General features: G+C 41.4%; 1 long non-coding RNA gene across 1 annotated transcript in view; it reads left to right on the plus strand.

The window, feature by feature from the left end:
- The window catches only part of LOC139184458 (uncharacterized), a 43,289-nt gene extending 22,139 nt beyond the window's left edge, over positions 1-21,150 (plus strand). Inside the window, exon 3 of the long non-coding RNA XR_011567955.1 lies at positions 20,585-21,150. This is a non-coding gene — a long non-coding RNA (uncharacterized lncRNA). The remainder of the gene's footprint in view (positions 1-20,584) is intronic.
- Positions 21,151-21,351: the final 201 nt, after the last annotated feature.

Consider the following 21,351-nt stretch of genomic DNA (forward strand, 5'->3'; position numbering starts at 1 on the left):
TGAATTTTAGGATCAAGTCCCAGGGTATGAAACCAGAAGTTAACCCTGAGGTCAGAGCTTTGCTCATGCCTCTGCACCTCCTGTGTATCCCTGGACTTGTGGGAGGGTGGCTTCTCCTGTTGTAGTGCTAACTGCGCCTTGGTGCTAGTGGTAGAGAACCTGTCTGCCGATGCAGAAGATATAAAAGAGGTGGGTTCAATCCCCTGGAGAAGGAAATGGCAACCCATTCCAGTATTCTTGTCTGGACAACCCCATGGACAGAGGAGCCCGGTGGGCCACAGTCATGGGATCACAAAGAATCAGACATGTCTGAAGTAAATGAGCATGCACACACTCACATTACCCCATAACATGGAGCTCCAAGTAGCTGGTTTAGGCTGGATAATGCCATATTTTTCAACTGAACTTTGTCCCTGTCTTATATTTGTTGTGATGCCTTCAGAAGAAACTTAGATAATCTTTTATTGAAAATGATTTTTATTGGACACTGTAAAGGCAAACGAATTGGGTATTAGATTTGACACAATGTGTATATCACCATGTGTGAAATAGATAGCTAGTGGGAAGCTGCTGTATAGCTTAGGGAGCTCAGTTCAATGCTCTGTGACGACCTAGAAGAGTGGGTGGTGGGGCAGGAGGGAGGTCCAAGAGGAAGGGTATATATGTATATATACAGATGATTCACTTCGTTATACAGTAGAAACTAACACAGCACTGAAAAGCAATTATACTTAAAAAAAGAAAAGAAACAAAAGGCAAATGGGTAATTTTATAGCTCTCTAATTACATGAGTTTTTCTTTCATGATAAAACCATCTTTTCCCCCAGAGCCCTCAAATATGTTTTTTAATGCCCCTCTTCATTCAAGAAGTGATTTCTTTAAAAAAATAAATGATTTTTGGCTGATTATTAAAATACAAGTTTCAACTCAGCGTTTATTTGAGATGGAATTCGAATGCTACCTGCAGAATTTTACAGTGAAGAATTCCAGTGTTTCTCTGGTGGATATTTAGCCAAGAAAGGAACAAATATCTCATTTTTCCTTCACAGTTAATTTAAATAGCAAAAGTGTCTTGTTTTCCCATTGCTCTCTGAACATATCTCCTTAGACTTATTTAAGGCTTGGTGGCAAAATTAAAAAAAATTATTTATTTAAAAATTTCAGATTTAAGAGATATAATTGACAAATGTAATTGTATTATATTTTCTTTTTTCTTGGTGGGAACATTTCATTCTACTCTCTTAGCAAATTTGAATTATACATGCTATGTTTAACTATGTATAACAATTTATAACCACGTTTTATGTTGTGTTAGTCTCTCAGTCGTGTCTGACTCTTTGTGGTCCTATGGACTTGTAGCCCACCAGTCTCCTCTGTCCATGGAATTCTCCAGGCAAGAATACTGGGGTGGGTTGCCGTTTCCTCCTCCAGGGGATCTTCCTAACCCAGGGATCCAACCTGGGTCTCCTGCACTGCAGGCAGATTCTTTACCATCTGAGCCACCAGGATTTTATAATTAGATGGGCTTATTCATCTTATTATGGATTTCCCTGATGGCTCAGTGGTAAAAAAAATCTGCCTCCCAATACAGGAGATGCAGGAGACGCGGGTTTAATCCCTGGAAGATCTCCAGAGTTGGAAGATCCCCTGGAGAAGGAAATGGCAACCCATTCCAGTATTCATACCTGCAGAATCCCATGGATACAGGAGCTTGGCAGGCTACACTCTATGAGGTCACAAAGAGTCAGACACAACTCAGAGATTAAACGACTACAACGACAACAGCAATTCATGTTATTGCTGAAAGTTTGTACCCTTTATTAACCTTTTCCTGTTTTCCCTATTCCCCATGCACTTTTATATTCTGTTTCTGTGAGCTTGACTTTTCTTTCTTTTAGCATTCCACCAAGTGGTATTTGTCTTTTTTTTTTTACTTTGCATAATGTCCTCAAGATACATCTATGTCATTGCAAACGGCAGGATTTCCTTCTTTCTCATGGCTGAATAATATTCCATTGTATATATATTCCATGTCTTCTTTACCTGTTCAGCCACTGATGGACGCTCAGGTTATTGCCATACCTTGGTCATTTTGAATAATGCTGTAGTCAACATGGGCATGCGGACATCTCCTCCATATCCGGTGTCCATTTTCTTTGGATACATATCCAGAAGTGGGATTGCAGGATCATATGGCAGTCCTAGTTTTAATTTTTTGAGAGATCTTTATAGTGTTTTCCATATCATCTGAACCAACTTGTACCTCCACCAACAGTGCTCAGGAGTTCCATTTTCTCTACATCTTCACCAATACTTATTATTTCTTGTCTTTTTGATAACAGCTATTCTGATAGGTATGGGGTGATATCCCATTGTGGTTTTGCTTTGCATTTCCCTGATGATTAATGATGTTGAGCATCTTTTCATATACCTGTTGATCATCTGTGTGTCTTCTTTGGAAAAATGTTCAGATCTTCTGTTAATTTTCTAACTGTATTTTTTTTTGTTTTTGCTATCAAATTGTATGAAGAATCACTTTTCAATATGCAGAGTGAGGCCAAAATTGACACCTCATTTAATCATAATCACGGACACAGATTGACCCCTGCCTGTGTCCAAGTTAGTTTACAAGTTAGTTCCTGCTTATCTTAAGGCACAAACTGTCCATGTTTATGTTTCTGGGCTCCATCAAGGCTTTCCCCTATTTCCTCTCTTCGCCCCTCTCTCTCTTCCCATCTGTCAAAAAACCTCAAAGCAAGAAAAAAAAATTGAAAATCCTATAGATACAGAAAGCATGCCCCTCCCCCCATAATAGAAGAAACCGCTGCTTACAAATATTCATGTTCTTTCTATGTGATTTTTACACTGAAGAGTCTGGTGCTAGGGACTTTGAAAGTTTGTATAAAAGATGAAAAGAATGAGGTGGAAACAGGGAGTATTCCCTTCCCTACCCCCGTATATCATTTTGGGTGAGTCCACACTCCCCTGGAATGATATGGGAGGGTTGATGAGCTGCTAGAAAATTATACTGGCCTGGACTGACTGCTTCCTGCAGCATTGGCTGGGAGTTGGAACATCAGTCCTTTGAGGAGGGTTGCAATGGGGGCAAGAGCAGGGAGAATGTCGGGTGGCTAGGAGTTGTCAGGACATTTGCAGGCGCCCTGGCCAGCATGCTATGTTAGATTTAATAACAGCAATGCAGAGTTCCGGAGTCCACTGTCCCTGAGAGAGGTCAGGCCAGTGGAAGGTGAAGTGTAAGAAGACTGTTTCCTCAGAATTTTCTGGTGTAACTCTGGGCAAGCTTTCACTCGAGGTCAGTTTCTCTAGGATTATTTTGCTCTCCAAAGAATGCCCAAAGGTTGATTGATGAATGGCCAGAAGACCTAGGTGAGTCCTTTTGAAATCGGCTCCTTCTTCAGGTTGGTATTTTGTCTGAGTGTCCATTCTCCCCTGTGTGGCTGCCGTGGAGCAGAAAGAACAGCAGATGAGGGCTGTGAAACCTGCCATTCTTGCTAGTTATGTGACCCTAAGCAAATTTGCCCATCCATAAAAGGACAGACTTAGATCAGAAACTGGCATTTAGCATGAGCTCTGAGATGCTTAGGGATTCAAGAGATCTTTCCAATATTTAAAAAATGACTCCTGGAAATCATACTTTACCTGTGATATGGCCACAAAGCTAAAAAAAGGATCGAGAGTTTTTGCTTTTGGCTGCATTAGCTTACATCCATGCAGCAGTGGTGTTGAATGCTGCCCAGAGGCTGTGATGGATTGTCAAAGACTGCATTTCTTTTTTTTTGTTTGTTTTTTGAACTTTTTATTTTGTATTGGAATATAGCCGATTAGCAGTATGTCAGGTGAACAGCAAAGGGACTCAGCCATCCATTTGCGTGTATCCATTCTCCCCCAAACTCCCCTCCTATCCAGGCTGCCACATAACATCGAGCAGAGTCCCATATACTATACAGTAGGTCCTTGTTGGGTATCCATTTTAAATATAGCAGTGTGTACATAAGGACATCATTTCTGAAACACACCTGGAGGGTCCAACCAAAGTCTTCTGTTAGATTATCCCACTATCTGAATTAAACTACTGTGACTAGAACTGTGACTTTACTGATAATGGTGCCTTTGGTGCTGAATCTCTGAGATGCAGCTCTGAATGTTCTGTAAAGTTCTCTGTAGGAGAGAAGACAATGAGGCTTCAAGGAGAATGTTCTTCAGTAATACTGACCATGCAGGGTGTCTAATTATGAGGTAGGTAATCTTGCTTTCTGCAGCACAGTCTTTCCATCCTGTTTGCTGCCTTCACCAAGAAAGCCTCCTTGCTGAAACAGTGAAAGTGTTAGTCACTCAGTCATCTCTGACTCTTTGTGACCCCATGGACTATGGCCCACCAGGCTCCTCTGTCCATGGGATTCTCCAGGCAAGAATACTGGAGCAGGATGCCATTTCCTTCTCCAGGGGATCTTCCCGACCCACAGACCAAACCTGGGTCTCCTGCATTGCAGGCAGAATCTTTACTGTCTGAGCCACTGGGGAAGCCCTTGCTCAAGTAGGGTTGTCATAAATTGACATGTTCCATGTTCCAAAAGTACCTCCTTCTTTCTCCCCTCACTCCATCCTATGGATAGTTACCCTTTTATCTGCCAAGTAATAATGGACTCCTTAAATTATTTGTCTGAATGTACTCTGTGTAAACTAGCTAAAGGGACCTATATATCTGGAGGACCAACGATTCATAAATCTTCCCTGGGGTCAGCTTGTCTGCATCCATAACTCAAGTGCTCAATAAAAAAGTGTTGACATAAATGATGTGAGTACCTTTCATGCTGTCAATCAAAGCTAATTAATTCTGCTTGAATCATTGGGAACATTTGATATCTAAAGGGGGCCAGTATGCCAGACTTGTTTCTTAGATCTACTGTGCATGGAGAATCTGGATCAATAGTACGAAAGAGACTAAAAAAAGAAATGCTTAGGATATCTGAGCAAAAGAAATTGCTTGCCAGCCCACTCAGGCACCTTGGAAACTTGCTTTTACTTTGGTACTCCTGGATGTCATTTTCAATCTTGAAAGAAGTATGGTGTTTTTCATCATGTGAACAAAAAACACAAGGAAAGAAAGAAGGGGCTTGTATTTAAACTGATCTTGTATTTAAACGTTATGTTGTTGTTCAGTTGTTAAGACGTGTCCGACTCTGTGACCCTATGGACTGCAGCATGCCAGGCCTCCTGTCCTTCAATATCTCCTGGAGCTTGCTCAAACTCCTGTCCATTGAATTGATGATGCCATCCAACCATCTCATCCTCTGTTGTCCCTTTCTCCTCTTGCCTTCAATCTTTCTCAACATCAGTCTTTTCCAGTGAGTCGGCTCTTTGCATTAGGTGGCCAAAGTATTGGAGCTTCAGCTTCAGCATCAGTCCTTTCAATGAATATTCAGGGTTGATGTTCTTTAGGTTTGACTGGTTTGATTTCTTTGCTGTCCAAGAGACTCTCAAGAGTCTTCTCCAGCACCATAATTCAAAATCATCAATTTTTTGGTGCTCAGCCTTCTTTATGGTCCAACTCTCACAACTCTACATGACTACTGGAGAAACCATAGCTTTGACTATACAGGCGTTTTGTATTTAAACACTATGTTAGGGAGCAACTTTTTAAAAAGACATGGAACAGCAACTAATTTATGTTAAACACTATGTTCCAGGCACTGCGCTAAGCATTTTATATCCATTATTGCATGTAACCCTCCCAGTCTGTCAGTATGGCAGGTAATGTTACTTTTACAGATCAGAGGCTCAGGGTGGTTTACCATCTTGCCTGAAGTTAGGTCTCTAGGTAGAAGTAGAGTCAGAACCTGAATCTAGGTCTCTGGCTCAAAGGCTTGTGTTTCTAACCAACAATTGCTATTGTTCATGGTGCATGATTTGACATTTTCTCACCAAAGCTCTTCTCTGATAGATTTTTGAATAATCTCTATGCAAACTCTGCAGCTGCATCTGATTATCTTATCTTGGAAGCAAAAGCATTCACCTTTTAGAAAGGAATGGTAGAATTCAAAATTCGAGAGGGTAAAATGAGTTTGAGAGACTGCAGAGAATCTGAGGGAGAGAGCAGATTGATAATTATAAAAGGAATTGCCCATTGGTTAGAAGAAGAATGAGTGCTGGGGATGTGATGGACAGCATGGTGACTATAGTTAACAGTACTGTATAGTGTGTTTTAAAGTTGTCACGATGGTCGAGCTTAAGAGTTCTCATCACACACACACACACACACACAAATTAACTTTGTGTGTTGATGGCTATTAACTGAACTTATTGTGGGGATTATTTCATAATGTACACTTCTAGCAAGTCATTTTGCTACACCCCTAAAACTACTACAGTAGTATATGTCAGTTATATGTATGTATGTGTGTGCTCAATCATGTCCGACTCTTTGCAACCCTTTGGACAGTAGCCTGCCAGGCTCCTCTGTCCATGGGACTTTTCAGGCAGTGAAACTGAAGTGGGTTGCCTTTTCCTCCTCCAGGGGATCTTCCCTACTCAGGGATCAAACCTTTGTCTCCTGCATTGCAGGCCAGTTATTTATCTGCTGAGCCATCTGGGAAAACCATGTCAATTATATTTCAATTAAAAAAATTAAAAAAAAATTGCCATGGAGCTTTGAAGGTCCAATACTCTTCCTGAGTTAGAAAGGTAAGGGTACACTGTTCAGTAGTAGAATGCTTTCAACAAGTTACCTCTTTCTGACTAGCCACATGACCTTGTCACAACCTTTGTGATATCTCTGGTCATCGGCTCTTTGAACAGTCTGCTCCTAGAATAAGTAGCCAATCATTGTAGTTTTTCCTTTTCAAATGACCTCTGTCTTTCTCTTTCTCCCTCTTGTACATAGCACAGAAGAGGAGGAAGAGGATAGTAGTTAGAACAATGACAAGAAGCGTGCACTTTATGTCATTTTATTCTTTTGACATGTAGATTTCTTGGTGACTTTGAAAAAGAACAATAAAACATTTCTGAATTCCTTTTCAGGGTAGGAATTGATGAGAATATTTTGGCCCTTATTTTTAACCAGTTAAATAGCTTTCACATTCCTTAGCAACCAAAAAGTTTTATAGTCATCTCAGTTAGGAAGCTTTTTGGAAGATATTTCCTTTTATGTGTGACACAGAGCAAAATTTTGAGCTGAATTTAAGTAAGAATGTTTTAAAATTGAGATTCAAACTAGCATCATGACATGTGGTTCGCATATAAACAAGTGATAAAATACTTTTAAAGCATTCCACTCTATTTTGTTAAAGCAGGTGGTCTGAAAGCATCTGTTTTCGTTTGAATTTTTTAAATCATAAATTAAAAAAAAACTCAGTAAACCAAACTTGGAAGTACAAAAGCACATAAAGGGGAAGAAATTAAAGAACTTAAATTCCTTCCTCAGAGAGGCAATCACTATTAACATTTCCTTCCAATCTTTTTTCTATTCACATTTATGTTGTATCAGTCACACTAAGATTGGTTGCTCATGAGTTCCAAGTCACTCAGTTATGTCTGACTCTTTGCGACGTCCTGGACTGTAACTCACCAGGCTCCTCCGTCTATGGGATTTCCCAGGGAAGAATACTGCAGTGGCTTGCCATTTTCTCCTCCAGGGGATCTTGCCAATCCAGGGCTCGAACCCAAGTCTCCTCTGCCTCCTGCATCACAGGCAGATTCTTTGTCAAGGAGCCACCAGGGAAGCTCTTAGGATTTGTTATGATGTGATGATAAGCACCTCCAAATTTTGATGGACTATTGATACAGATACATTTGTTTCTAGCCCATGGCATGTGTCCATTGCAGCTAGTCCTCCCTCAGAACAATCAGGATCTGGAACATCTCTGATAACCATGGCAATGGAGACAAGAGTGCTGTGAGCGTCCACACCTGGGAGGTTGCATGCTTGGGCAGAAACTAGCGTACATGACTCCTGCCCACAAATTATGACAGGACCCGATCACGTGGCCTTACCAACCACAGGCCACCACTGTATCATGTAAGCTTTGCTCAACAATACGATGATGATGATGAGTTTTAAAATATTTGCTTGTTTATTTTTGGCTGTTCTGGGTTTTTGTTGCTACACACAGACTTTCTCTAGTCTTGGCGAGTGGGGGCTGCTCTCTAGTTGCAGTTCATGGGCTTCTCATTGTGGTGGTTTCTCTTGTGTGGTATGAGGGCTCTAGGGACACAGGCTTAGTTGTTCCACAGCATGTAGGATCTTCCTGGACCAGGGATCAAAGGTAGGTGTCCCCAAGGTGGATTTTTAACCACTGGACCACCAGGGAAGTCCCAATATGATTATTATTAAAGAATAGTTTTAAAGCTTAGTTCAAGTTGGGTGAAATTCACAAAATTATATTTCTTTTCAAATTAGTCTATAGTTCAGACTTTCAACCCAATCTCGTTGGATTGCTGAAAGTTCATTTTTTGGTCAAATCTATTACATTTTGTTGGAAAGTAATGTTTTCTTTCCCTCACTCCAGATGTTTCTTTCCATGTGCTGAGAGACCCGCCAGTTTAACACTTTGGCCCTCCAGTGTCTTAATTTGATTGGTGCGTTTAGAAGAAGAAATTGTGCAGCAGAGCCCAGGCCTTCTGTTCTCCTTCCTTGAACCGGGAGCTGGCCACATGAGATGTGGTCTGCGCTGCTCTCAGGCTGTTGGGGGCAGTCTGTCCTGGCCCAGCTGGGATGACCAGTGATCAGTCTGTCCAGCTGAGGATTTCCTGGAATCTGAGACTTTTGGTGCTAAAACCAGGAGTCTGTCTATGACTGATTGGTCAAATCCAGACAATTTTGGGATCCAGGACTAGGAAGCCCATTTATTTTATATGTAAGTCACATACTCTTTTATCATATTTATCAGTAATCAGGGTGATAATTTAGTGTCTCATCAAAGACACTTTATAATTAAATTTTTTTTGTCTTTAGTTTTTAAAAGAATATTTATTTATTTTTATTTTTTGGTTGAGGTGGATCTTAGTTGCAGCACAAGGGATGTTCACTGAAGTTCTCAAGCTTCTTTCTAGTTGTGGTACACAGGCTTAGTTGCCCCGAGGTATAGGGGATCTTAGTTCCCTGACCAGGGATCAAACCTGGGTCCCCTGCATTAACAATGTGGATTCTTAACCACTGGACCAGCAATGTGGATTCTTAACCACTGGACCACCAGGGAAGTCTCCAAAGACAGGTTTTGACTCATTTCTCAACTGGACCAGAACTCAGGCGAGTAAGGGAGATGCTGTTCACCAGACCTGTTCAACCTGAGCCCTGGTTGCACAGTCCCCACTTACTCTTACCATGGATTGATTTGGCAGCCTTCTCAAATAATGAACCCAGATCTGAAGTTGCACTTCTCCAAGATAAACATCCCCATGGGACTCATAAGTTTGATCTAGCTGAGGTCTAAGATCAGAGTTTATTTATCTGTTTGGCTTCTGTAGTGCAATTTCTCCAAAGCACAGTGATGTTTAGATAACCAGGCCTGTAGTGATTAAAGGAGGGTCAGATCAAAGTTGGGGGAGGACAGCTGGGTGAGAGGGGGTGTAAGTAAATGAGGGAGAGAGGGGGATGGGCATCCAGACTGCTCCATCACCCTAGGAGGGCCCAGGTTGTCAGGCGATTATTGTTAGACATTCGGAGACTATCGGTTTCAGCTTAGTCTGGTCAGTCATCCTTTTCATTGTCTTGGATGTGGTCAGACTTGCTGAGAATCAGCACAAACCTTTTCCAAAAGGAAGTCATGTGAACAACCTTTGGTCTCAGTTATCTTCAGAAGAGGCTTCTTTTTTTGAGGCTCTATGGAAAGAAAGAAAGAGAGAGAAAAAGAAAGAGTGAGAGAAATAAAGAGCGAGAGAAAGAGAGAGAGAGAAAGAGAGAGAGAAAGAAAGAAATTCAGCACCCGTCCCTCTGCTTTCGGTGGGCAGGTGGGAATGAAGTACTAAGTATTTTGTCAGGAAGAGAAAAGGCAGGTCTGTGTTTTTCTCCTCTAGGCTGATTCCAGAGTCAACAAACTTATTCTACTCTAAGCCAGGACCATCCATAGAGATGGTGGTTTCTGTAATCACTGGCTTTCTAAAAGTAAGCTTTTAGGATCTTCTAGCAGTTTGTGATGTTGGAATGGCTTTAGTAACATGGTTGAATACATTCTCAGATGTAGAATGCATTTTCCAAAATGGGTCTTACAGAGGCCTATAGAAGCATTTCAGCCAGGTCCTCTGCAGAGTGATGAAATTAGAAGTTTGTTTCAGTGAACAAGCTGTGACTGTACCATTTGGAGGTTGTTAGCTTTATACCAACTTTCTGGGGTTCTAAGAGAAAGCTAAGGATTCATTCTTGTCCTTTTGATGTAACTGAGAAGAAATCAACATGCATGAAATGAGAGAAAAATACAAAGCTGTGTAATATTGTGTCGGCTGAAAAATTCCTTTAGATTTTTCCATAAGATGTTCTGGAAAAACCCAAACGAACTTTTCAGCCAACCCAATATTATTCAAACTGTAGATGCTGTAGGAACGCAAAGAAGAGAGCATCCAGGGAGCACGGGAGTGGCAGGACAAAACTTTTTGGAGAAGATGGACAGGAACTTCACCTTGAAGGATTTGGGAGGGCACGGCAGACCCCAGAAGAATATGCGTGTGCATGCTAAGTTGCTTCAGTCATATCTGACTGCTTGTGACCCCATGGACTGTAGCCCCCAGGCTCCTCTGTCCATGGGGATTGTCCAGGCAAGAATACTGGAGTGGGTTGCCTCATGCTTCTCCAGGGGATCTTCCCAACTTAGGGATCGAACCCATGTCTTTTATGTCTCCTGCACTGGCAGGTGGGCTTTTTTTTTTTTAACCACTCTAGCGACCTGGGAAGCCTGGAAGGACATGAGGAAGGCTCAGAGATGGGAACATGGGGCCTGTGTGGGAACTAGACTGCTAGTCTGGGACCTGCAGGGAACAGGCTGAGGAATGCCCTGAGCAGCAAACAGAGAAGCTAAAAACAAAACAAAACAAACAGGAAATCAGGGCTAGTTGAATGTTTCTGAATAGGGGAAGTGACATGTTTGAAGAAAAGCTTTTGTGGTTTTGTGGAAATGACTTCATGACCCAAGGTTTCATGACAGTACAAGAATTTAGCCACCACCTCACTAGGCTCTGAGAAAGGAGCTGTGATTTGGCTCTGAGCTGCTGCTGCTGCTTCTTAGGTTTCATCTTTCTAATTTATAAAATGATGATGGTGGTGGTGGTGGTGGTAGTGTGGTGATGATTTTTTGTTGCCCTTTCCATGTCCAGGCATCACCAATCAGAGAGAAAATGGCCTTGTGTTGGAGCAGGTTCCTGAGTCCACCCTTAGGTCCAGGTGCTAACCTTTACTTGCTGGACCATGGGAAGTGTGGGTGTCTAGGGGAAGGTCAGAGAAGTGTTTTGATTTTTTTTCCCATTGACTTTCTGTTTTTCAATAGCTAGTACAGCTATGCTAGAGAGGACTGAACGGATATTGGCTTCCCAAGAGATTTAGTTCTTGGTGATAAGTGTGACCTCATTTCACAGCTAAAAGTAGACAATCTAAAGGCTAAATGGTATGTTATTATTATTTTTTAAATTGTTTGGCTGTGCCAGGTCCTAGTTGTGCCACTTGAGGCACGCAGAACCTTCAGTTGTGGCAGGCAAACTCGTATTTGCAGCATGTGGGATCTAGTTCCTTGACCAGGGATTGAACCCAGGTCCCCTGTTCTGGGAGCTTGGAGTCTTAGCCACTGGACTAGCAGGGAAGTCCCTAAAAGTATGTTCTATATCATACAGCAACAGGAAATAAAAGAAACAGTTCTGTATTAGATTTACCCCTTTGCCCATGGCTCCATTTTTTTTTATTCAAGTGTTGTTGATTTACTATCTTGTGTTAGTTTCAGATGCACAGCATAGTGATTCAGTATTTTTGGAGACTATATTCCATTGGAGGTTATGACAAGATGTTGAACATAGTTCCCTGTGTTGTACAGTAAATCCTTGTTGCTTATTTGCTGCATGTATAATAGTTTATATCTGTTTATCCCATACTCCTAATTTGTCCCACCCCCCTTAGTTATCCATAAGTTTGTTTTCTGTGTCTGTGAATCTGTTTCTGTTTTGTATATACGTTCATTTGTATTATTTTTTACACTTCACATATAAGTGATATCACATAGTATTTGTCTTTCTCTGCCTGACTTATTTCACAAGTATAATGTTCTCTAAGTCTATTCATATTGCTGCAAATGGCAACATTTCATTCTCTTTTATGACTGAGTAATATTCTGTTGTATATAAAAATATATATTAATATCACATCTTCTTAATCCAATTGCCTATTGATGAGTACTTGGTTTGCTTCTTGACTGTTGTAAATAATGCTGCTATGAACACTGGGTACATGCATCTTTTTGAGTTAGTGTTTTCATTTTTTCTGGATATATATATATATCCAGGAGTGGGATTGTTGAATTATATGATAACTAATTTTAGTTTTTTGAGGAACCTCCACACCATTCTCCATAGTGACTGCACCAATTTATAGTCCCACCAACAGTGTAAGAGGGTTTCCTTTCTTCCACACACCCTTCTCCAACATTTATTATTTGTAGACTTTTGGTAATAGCCATTCTGACAGGTGAGAGGTGATACCTCATTGTGGTTTTGATGTGCATTTTTCTAATAATTAGCAATACTGAGCACATTTTCATGTGCCTGTTGGCCATCTATATGTCTACTTTGGAAAAATATCTGCTCAGGTCTTCTGCCCATTTTTGGATTTGGTTGTTTGTTTTTTTGATATTGAGTGGTATGAGCCGTTTATATATTTTGGATATTAACTCCTAGTTGGTCAGATCATTTGCAAATATTTTTTCCTAGTCCATAGTTGTCTTTTTGTTTTGCTGCTGGTTTCCTTTGCTGTACAAATGCTTTTCATCTTAGTTAGGTCTCATGTAAAAATGTTTGCTTTTATTTCTTTTGCCTCATAGCTTCTGCTTTTATCATGGTAAAAGATTTTCTGAATTTGAAATCTTTTTCAGAAAAAAAGGTTGAATGGAACAGGGGAGGGGAACAGAGCTGGATAAAAGAAAAGACTACTGTAGAGCAGTGGAGTAACTGAGTATTCTCAATCCACAACTAATTGCAAAGTGGAAAACTTCAGTCTGCCCGAAAGCCAGTCCCTTGGGAGATATTTGTGCTGGTGAAAAACTCTTTGACAGGTCTTGAATCTAATCCTTGAGTGGATAGATGAATGATGAGTGAGTGAGAAAAGCACCAGGAGCCTGGAGGGAGAGTGATGAGACTCAAAAGTTATAGCTGTAGTTCTACCGTGTGGACCCCAGGAAAAATGTGCCTTTTTGAAACTCATTTCCTTGCTTCTAAAATGAGGATAAGGAGAACCTCCCTGGTGGTCCAGTGGCTGGGACTCCCTGCTTCCAGTGCAGGAGGCGTGGGTTTGATGCCTGGTCGGAGAACCAAGATCCCACATGCTGCATGGTGTGGCCAAAGAAAGTAAAACCCCCCAAACAAAACTGCTTAAAATAAAATGGAGATAAGTATTCCTTTGCAGGAGGTTGTGAGATCTAATGAGAGGGTGCCTGTGTATGGGTCTTTATGAGTATTAAAACTTTGTGCAAAAGAAGCTTCTTGAGTCTTTCCACTCTGGCTTACTTTGTAACTTTCTGTGTGTTTTCCAGGTAACCAATTAGCTTTCAGTCAGTGGAGTTGCCTGCTTTTCCTCCAGTGGGTCTTTCCCCCGTGGCAGAGCAGTTGAAGTAGGTGTCTGCCAGCCCTGGGACTGTTTCCTAGTGGGCCTGTGTTGGGGAGGGGAGCTCAATGCCTGTGGGGGCTTTTTGGACAGTTATCAGCAGTCAAATCCTGGTACCTGATGTTCCCTGGGGCCTCAGTGGCATGGACACCTGAGAAAAGAGACTTGATGATGATAATCCTGTCACATCTGACCACTGACAAAGAGCCTGAGTTTCTCCTGGTTAAATGGTCCCCCAAACCTGGATGATCCAGGAGGTGAGCTGGAAATTAGCTGGACCTCCCCCCCACCAGCACTGAGTCATGAGCAGCCAGAACATCCTCCTGTCCCAGGGCTAGATGTGAGCTGGGGTCAGGATTGTTCTTACTTCAGTTTCCTTTCCTCTCTTAATCATTTCCAGGCAGCCCTCTCCCTGACATGAGGAATATGGCCTCTGTTTATGGAACTTGTGGACAGGCTTAGATTTTGGGATCCTAGGCCACTCGTCATTAGGTTGATGACACCCAATCAAGGATCTACGTAAATGCCAAGCAAATTGCAGAGGAACTTGCATTTGCAACTAGAATGTTGCAGTTCACATTGTTGCTGTCACAGTACCTGTGAGCTCTTGTGGACATGGGGCAAGCCTGGCTGGCTACTCAGAACTTTGTGAACTGCATGTTCTGGTCTTAGAATGAGAACAACAATCTTTGTCCACCTCCGCCCAGGATTTGTCGTAAAGATCAAATGAGATACTGGATGGTGTGACGAAGCACTTTTAAAATGTCAAGAGTGATACAGAGCATGAGCTGAGTGCTCTGTGCTGTACAGCAAGTTCCCACTAGCTATATATTTTACATATGGTAGTATATTTATGGGGCTTCCCAGGTGGCTTGAGTGGTAAGGAACATGCCTGCCAATGCAGGAGATATAAGAGATGTGGGTTCAGTCCCTGGGTTGGGAAGATCCCCTGGAGAAGGAAATGGCTACCCACTCCAGTATTCTTGCTTGGAGAATCCCATAGACAGAGGAGCCTAGACCGCTATAGTCCATAGGGTTGCAAACAGTCAGACATGACTGAAGCAACTTAGCAGTGTACAAATGTCAATCTCAATCTTCCAATTCATTTCACCCGTCCCTTCCCGTCTGTGTCCACATGTCTGTTATCTACATCTGCATCTCTGTTCCTGCCCTGCAAATAGGTTCATCTGTACCATTTTTCGAGATTTCACGTACATTCAATAATATATGATATTTGTTTTTCTCTGCTGACTCACTTCGTTGCACAGCAGAAACGAACACAATATTGTAAAGTAATTATATTCCAATAGAAACATACTCAAACGCTTAGAAAAACATCTTATGGTTAACAAGGGAAAACCTGGGGGCCTGGGAAGAAGGCATAAATTAGGACATTGGGATGAACATCTATACACTAATAAATATAAAACATTATCAACAGGGGAGTACTATATGGCATAGGGAACACTACTCAGTACACTGTAAGAATTTACATGGGAAAATAATCCAATAAAGAATAAATACATGTATCTGTACAATTAAATAATGTTGTTATACACCTAAAACAAGCACAGCATTGTAAATCAACTATGTCAACAACAGCTTTGTGCTCATCATGTCTGACTCTTTGCGACCCTTTGGACTGTAGCCAGCCAGGCTCCTCTGTCCATGAAGTTTTCCAGGCAAGAATTCTAGAGTGGGTAGCCATCCCCTTCTCTAGGGATTCTTCCCCGTCCAGGGATTGAATCCATGTCTTCTGCTTCTCCTGCATTGACAGGCAGATTCTTTACCATCAAGCCACCTGGGAAGCCCCATAACTATACTCCAATATAAAATAAAAGTTTAATTAAAAAAAAAGAGTGGTATAATGTAAAGTCTTTTTGTTCCTGTACCATAAGAGGGATACTTGGGGAAAGAGAAGCACTGACCCCCCTCAGACTCTACTATTGTGAAATTTGGTGGGTATTGTCAGGTTCCTAGGGTATAGCTGGGTCACCATGGCTGTTCCCCAAACCTCTGGGAGCTATACTCAACTTGATGGCAAGCAGTTAGTTGGGGAGACACAGAAGGAAGTGGCTTAAGCAACTTGGCTTTTAAACACACCTGGAAGTTATTCCTGTTGCTGGGCCAGGGGTGGGATTCCTGCTGCTTTTTTCTTTTCCTTTCCGGGCTGGTCTTTGTGTATACAAATGTTTCTTTAGGGACTTGGAGGATGGAGTGGTAAGAACCAGCATGGAGGCAGCCCAGTATCTGAGTTATTTGTGTCCTAATCTAGAGAGAACTGATAGCTTTTAAGGAAGGGGAGCTGGTTTGTGTGTTACTGGCCACTCCACATACCTGCCCTTAATCCTGTTTCCAGAAAAGGGACAATTTCTCTGCTCCCAGAAAGTGCCAGAGAGGCACCATCCCCTGGGTTGGCTCAGGGGTGTGTCTCAAAATAATGTCTTGGCATTATTTTATGTGCTAGGTTGGGCCAAAATCTACCAAGTTGCCTTTCCTTCGTGTATTCAAAAGGATATGAAATCCATGTTTAAGGTTTATTAACACTCATTCATCGTGGACCATTTGGCAAGAGTTTTTATCCAAGAATGATTTCCTGCCTGGGGATGAGGCCCATCCAAGGCACTGGATTTTACCCCTTGTTCTGTTCATCTTGCTGGGTGACCTGAGCTAAACTATTTATTCTTTCTGTTACCCATAACTTCAGCCTTGAAAGAGGATGTCCTTTTAATTTTAAAAACAAAAATGAAACAAAACCCCAAACTCTCTAATCTTCCAAAACAGAAAAAAAAAATGTGCCTTTTGAAAAGAGGAAATTACTTTTTATTAGGTGTAAAAACCAACAAAAAAGCTCCCAACATCCCCAAAGTTCTGGGAGTTGCCATGAACCGCTGACCCCATTCCGTTAGGTTGGCAAACAGTCTCCCCCCAGCCCGCCATCCAAGCAAAACCTTGAGCTTGTGCCATGAAACAGCCTCGCCTCCCGTCACATCCAGAGATGTTTCTATATCCTCCCCAGGGTGCCGGCCTAGTCTTGTGTAAGGGATATTGTAGTCTTGTGTAAGGGACATTCATTGGCACGTTGATAAAATATGCTGGAGTGGACTTGAGGGACAATCGTGTAATCACATCATTTGAGAAACGAGGAAACTGCAGTTCAAAAAGGGAATCGTTTGCCAGTTCTGTGTGGGTTTGTTGGAAGATCTGAGGCTGGAACCTCATCCTTCAGAGCAGTATGGACTCTTCCCATGAAGTCCTAGAGACTTAAAGATATTCCCAGTGGCAGCCATAGCCATTGCTTACCTAGTATTAGGTGTGTTTCCCTATATCCCCCAGTAGTCTGCTTGGGGATTCGTGAATAGATCTGGCCAATGGGCTCTTGGCAGACCTCCACAAAATTTGACAAGAAGCAAACTTTTGTTGTGTTAAGCCACTGAGATTTCTGAGTCATCTTTGTTATTGTGGCATAACCTAACTTTTCCTGATCTACACACTTATCAACTTGGGAAAGTTGTCCCAGGAAAACTGACTCTTTGAAGGTGGTAGAAGGTCTCATCCAAAGGGTGATGTCTTTTGTCACCTGGGAGGTGGTAGAGTAGACCAGTTTTGAGACAAACATTGCTTTTACAGGCTTGGGAATCTGGCTGCTAGAGTGTGTCTCTAAGATCCATCACTTGTTAGCTGTTTGACTTTTGAGTCATTTACCTAATCATTGTTCCTCGGTTCCTCCTCTGTAAAGTGGAAATATTAACAATGACTCTATCATTGACTTGTTGGGAAGGTTAGATGAGGTAGCATATGGAAAACCCTTATCATAGTGCCTACCGCAGAGTGAGCTTTCAATGTGTTAGGTCGTGTTATTTACTGAACATATGTACTCTATAAAAATTGCTGTACTGGACTTTTCATGCTATAGGAGTGAATTGACTGTCTTCAAGGTACTTGTTATTAAACAGCAGCTAGATGCGTATCTACATAAGATAAATCTTAGTTGAGAAGCATGGAAAATATGGGTTCTCTGGGTCCCATTATTCTTTTTAAGAAGATATATTTAAATAGACTAATTGCTATTTTTAAAATAATTTAATTAATTAATTTATTTTTGGCTGTGCTGGGTGTTCACTGCTGCCCGGGCTTTTCTCTAGTTGCAGCAAGTCGGGGGTTACTCTCTAGTTGCCGTTCGGGGCTTCTCTTCGTGGTGGCTTCTCTTGTTGTGGAGCACGAGCTCTAGGGTGCACCGTTTTCAGTAGTTATGGCTCCCTGGCTCAGTGGTTGCAGTTCCCGGGCTCTAGAGCATGCACAGGCTCAAGAGTCGTGGTGCCTGGGCTTAGTTGCTCTGTGGCGTGTGGGATCTTCCAACATCAGGGATCCAACCTGTGTCTCCTGCATTGGCAGACAGTTTCTTCACCATTGAGTCGCCAGGGAAGCCCCGGGTCCCATTTTTGGAAGATCTGCACTAGGGGGTCCAAATAACAACCTCTTTCGGTGACACTGTCACTCAGTATCTGAGGTCTCCAGGATGGTGCTGGAGAATTCGTCACAGAGAAACCAATTCCATGTCAGTATTCACCAACCTTTGCTTTTACCAAAAGAGTGGTATTTGAACTTGGGTTATGTGACAGCCAATATGAGAAGAAGATTTCAAAATACCTAAGGGCTATGGTTGAAATTAATGAGTACTCTTCTCTGGGGGAAAAAAATTCTTACAAGGGAAAAATAATAAAACACTACATAAAACTTTGGTTCCAAATAAATGGATCACATACCCTGGCTCTACTAAATGCCTCCAGAAATATTTATTTATTAAAAAACATCAACTACTCAACTGCTGTGAGGCAGGGGTTGATCTGGGAGCCAGGGCAGGAATGCAAGGGTTAGGACCGCCAGTTCAGTGTACCTTGCGTGTTTTTTGGGACAGCCTGTGCTCTATTTTCTAGCATTTCCTCTGGCCAACACGCCCATCATAATGACTCTTAGGAATCCTTACTCTTGGTTTTAGTTATTTTCTAAGAATGAAAAGGAAGGAAAAAACAAAACAACATCAGAAATACCCTGGGTCTTAATTTCTAGAGTGGAGATTGTGACCTGCAGAAGATTTTCCTTTGTTTCTGTCATGTTCTATCACAAACTTGAAATCACTCCAAAAGGAGGAATGGGTTTTCAGTTCCTCTTGTATGTAGGGTAATTTTTTTTTTTTTAAATAGGAAAAGCCCAGTTGTGACTAATGACCCAAGTGGGGTTATTCCTCCCTACACTCCCCAGCAATATCCTCTGTCTTGTGAGCCAACTTGTCAGAAATAGTCACAACCTGGGCATTTTCATCAGATTAAAAACAATCTGTTTATGAGGTGGGCTTTGAATGTGTCTTCCTGCCTCAGTTTCTTTCTGAGAGGTTATTTTCTAACTACATATGAAAAATGGCTATCCTTTGGGGGAGGTTGTTAGAAGATATATCTGAAATGGGAAAAGTGTCATAAAAATGAGAAAATAGTGCTTTCCACATTCTAGAACATTTTCAATTTCACGGTGTCATTTGATTTTGATAACATCTCTGTGAGTTGAGGGGAATAGACATTTTATTTATTAATTTTTTTGAAATAGACATTTTAATTCCGATCTTCTGGACAAAAAAAGTGAAGCAAGGAGTACCTCAGGAACTTAGGAAATCATTGCAAGTCAGGACCAAAACCTAATGCAGTGTTCCCAAGTGATAATAAGGAACACATAGCTCTTTCTAGACTCTCAGGAGACTTGTGCTTAGTTCCTGATCTGCCACTAAATGGGAGTGTGACTTTTAACAGATCGCTTAAAATTCTTGACCTGCCATTGTTTTCGTTTATGCAATGATAGGGTAGATGAATGCCTTGTAAAGTCCCAACACTCTGTGTTTCTTTCCACCCTATAAAGTGGTTTTGAGTGGGTGTACATGTGGGGATTGAAGGCATTACTGGGGAGTAACACACGGCAACTTCCAGAAGAATGGAAAATCCAGTTATCATGCCTGGAAGAGGCTGGGATCTGCATTTTCTATCTTTCCAAGATGCCTGGCCTCTGAGAGATGCCCATCATGCTAGGTGTGGACAAGATGGTGTTGACCAAAAGCAGAAAGAGGAGTAATGCTTTTGTATTTTACCCATTTCCAACAGATATACCAGAGCTGGAGAATGAAAGGTGCCATTAGAAGTAAGGATTGTTTATTTATTTGTTTTCATGTGTGTAGCATAGACATTTATTACAATAGAAATTGACAAATCAAGGGTTCTAATAACAACTGTGTAAATAGACCAAATTGTTTGTTTGAGCCTAATTCCCCCAAAGTTATACTTGGAGGAGAAAGGGATTAACAGGTACAAACTATAATGTATAAAGTAAGTTGCAAGGATATACTATACAACATGAGGAATTAGCCAATAGTTTATAATGACTGTAAATGGAGTATAACCTTTAAAAATTTTGAAACACTATATTGTACACCTGTAGCATATAATATTGTACATCAACTATACTTTAATAAAAAAGTTATACTTTTCAGAGGTAAGGTAAGGGTTTTGTTAAGCAATATGTACATGACTGTTTCTTCCATTTTAATGCAAATTAGTGACTATTTCAAAAGAGTGTATTGGCTTGGCTGGAAGACCAGAAAGGAACCTGCGTTTGGCAGGAGGAAATTCAGACTGCAAACAAGGGTTACTTCCATTGTGGGAACAGAATGGAAGCACTAAGGGACTTCATTTTCTTTCCCCCCTTAATAAATGCTTATATTTGTCTTATTGGCAGACGTTTATCTTCCCCTGGATCTCCTTGAGCCTTTGAGAAATATTGAGATGATATAACAAAGGACATGTCCTCCAAAGATAAGTGCCTGCTTTTTAATAAAGAACTGCTCTCAAGTAAAATGGTGGAATGAAAATAGCATGAAAGGGTCCAAAGAAAAATTTCTCTTTTGTTTTGATCGGCACTATGAAGTTGGTGCCAAAGGGTGAGGCTCTTCTGTGTCCAGGGTGGGGCAGATGAGAGGCCACAGAGCAGAGTCAAGGCTAGCTGGGCGTTTGTCTTCATCTACCATTTATGCCCTGATGTGGCTGTGTGAGCTTAGGTAAGTCATTCTTCTCACTAAGCCTCAGCATACTCAACCGTACAATGAAGGATCAGAGAAATGGTGTTCAATTTCCTACAAAGAAATCTTGAATCTCCATGCAGCTCATTGAAATTGCTTTTTTTTTTTTTTTTAACCAGATGCTCCTTTCTATCATTCCTCAATGATTCCCCTCCTGGGATAAGCTCATAACCTCTCAGAAAGGCTTCCCCAGGGGGGCTGGGTAATGCTGCCTGGACAGCTTTGAAAATGGGGTACATTCTCCTTTACCTTTGGCCTTTGAGTAGGTTTATTTTTTAAAAAGTTATATTTCAAAATAATGTTTTTCTTTCTTTTTTGTTTTTTATTTTTATTTTTTTTGCTGTGCCCCAGGGCATGCAGGATTTTATTTCCCCAACCAGGGATGAAATTGTGCCGCCTGCAGTGAAAGCTTGGAGCCCTAACCAGT

The sequence above is a fragment of the Bos indicus genome, chromosome 8 (assembly GCF_029378745.1).
Source record: "Bos indicus isolate NIAB-ARS_2022 breed Sahiwal x Tharparkar chromosome 8, NIAB-ARS_B.indTharparkar_mat_pri_1.0, whole genome shotgun sequence".
NCBI lineage: Eukaryota > Metazoa > Chordata > Mammalia > Artiodactyla > Bovidae > Bos > Bos indicus.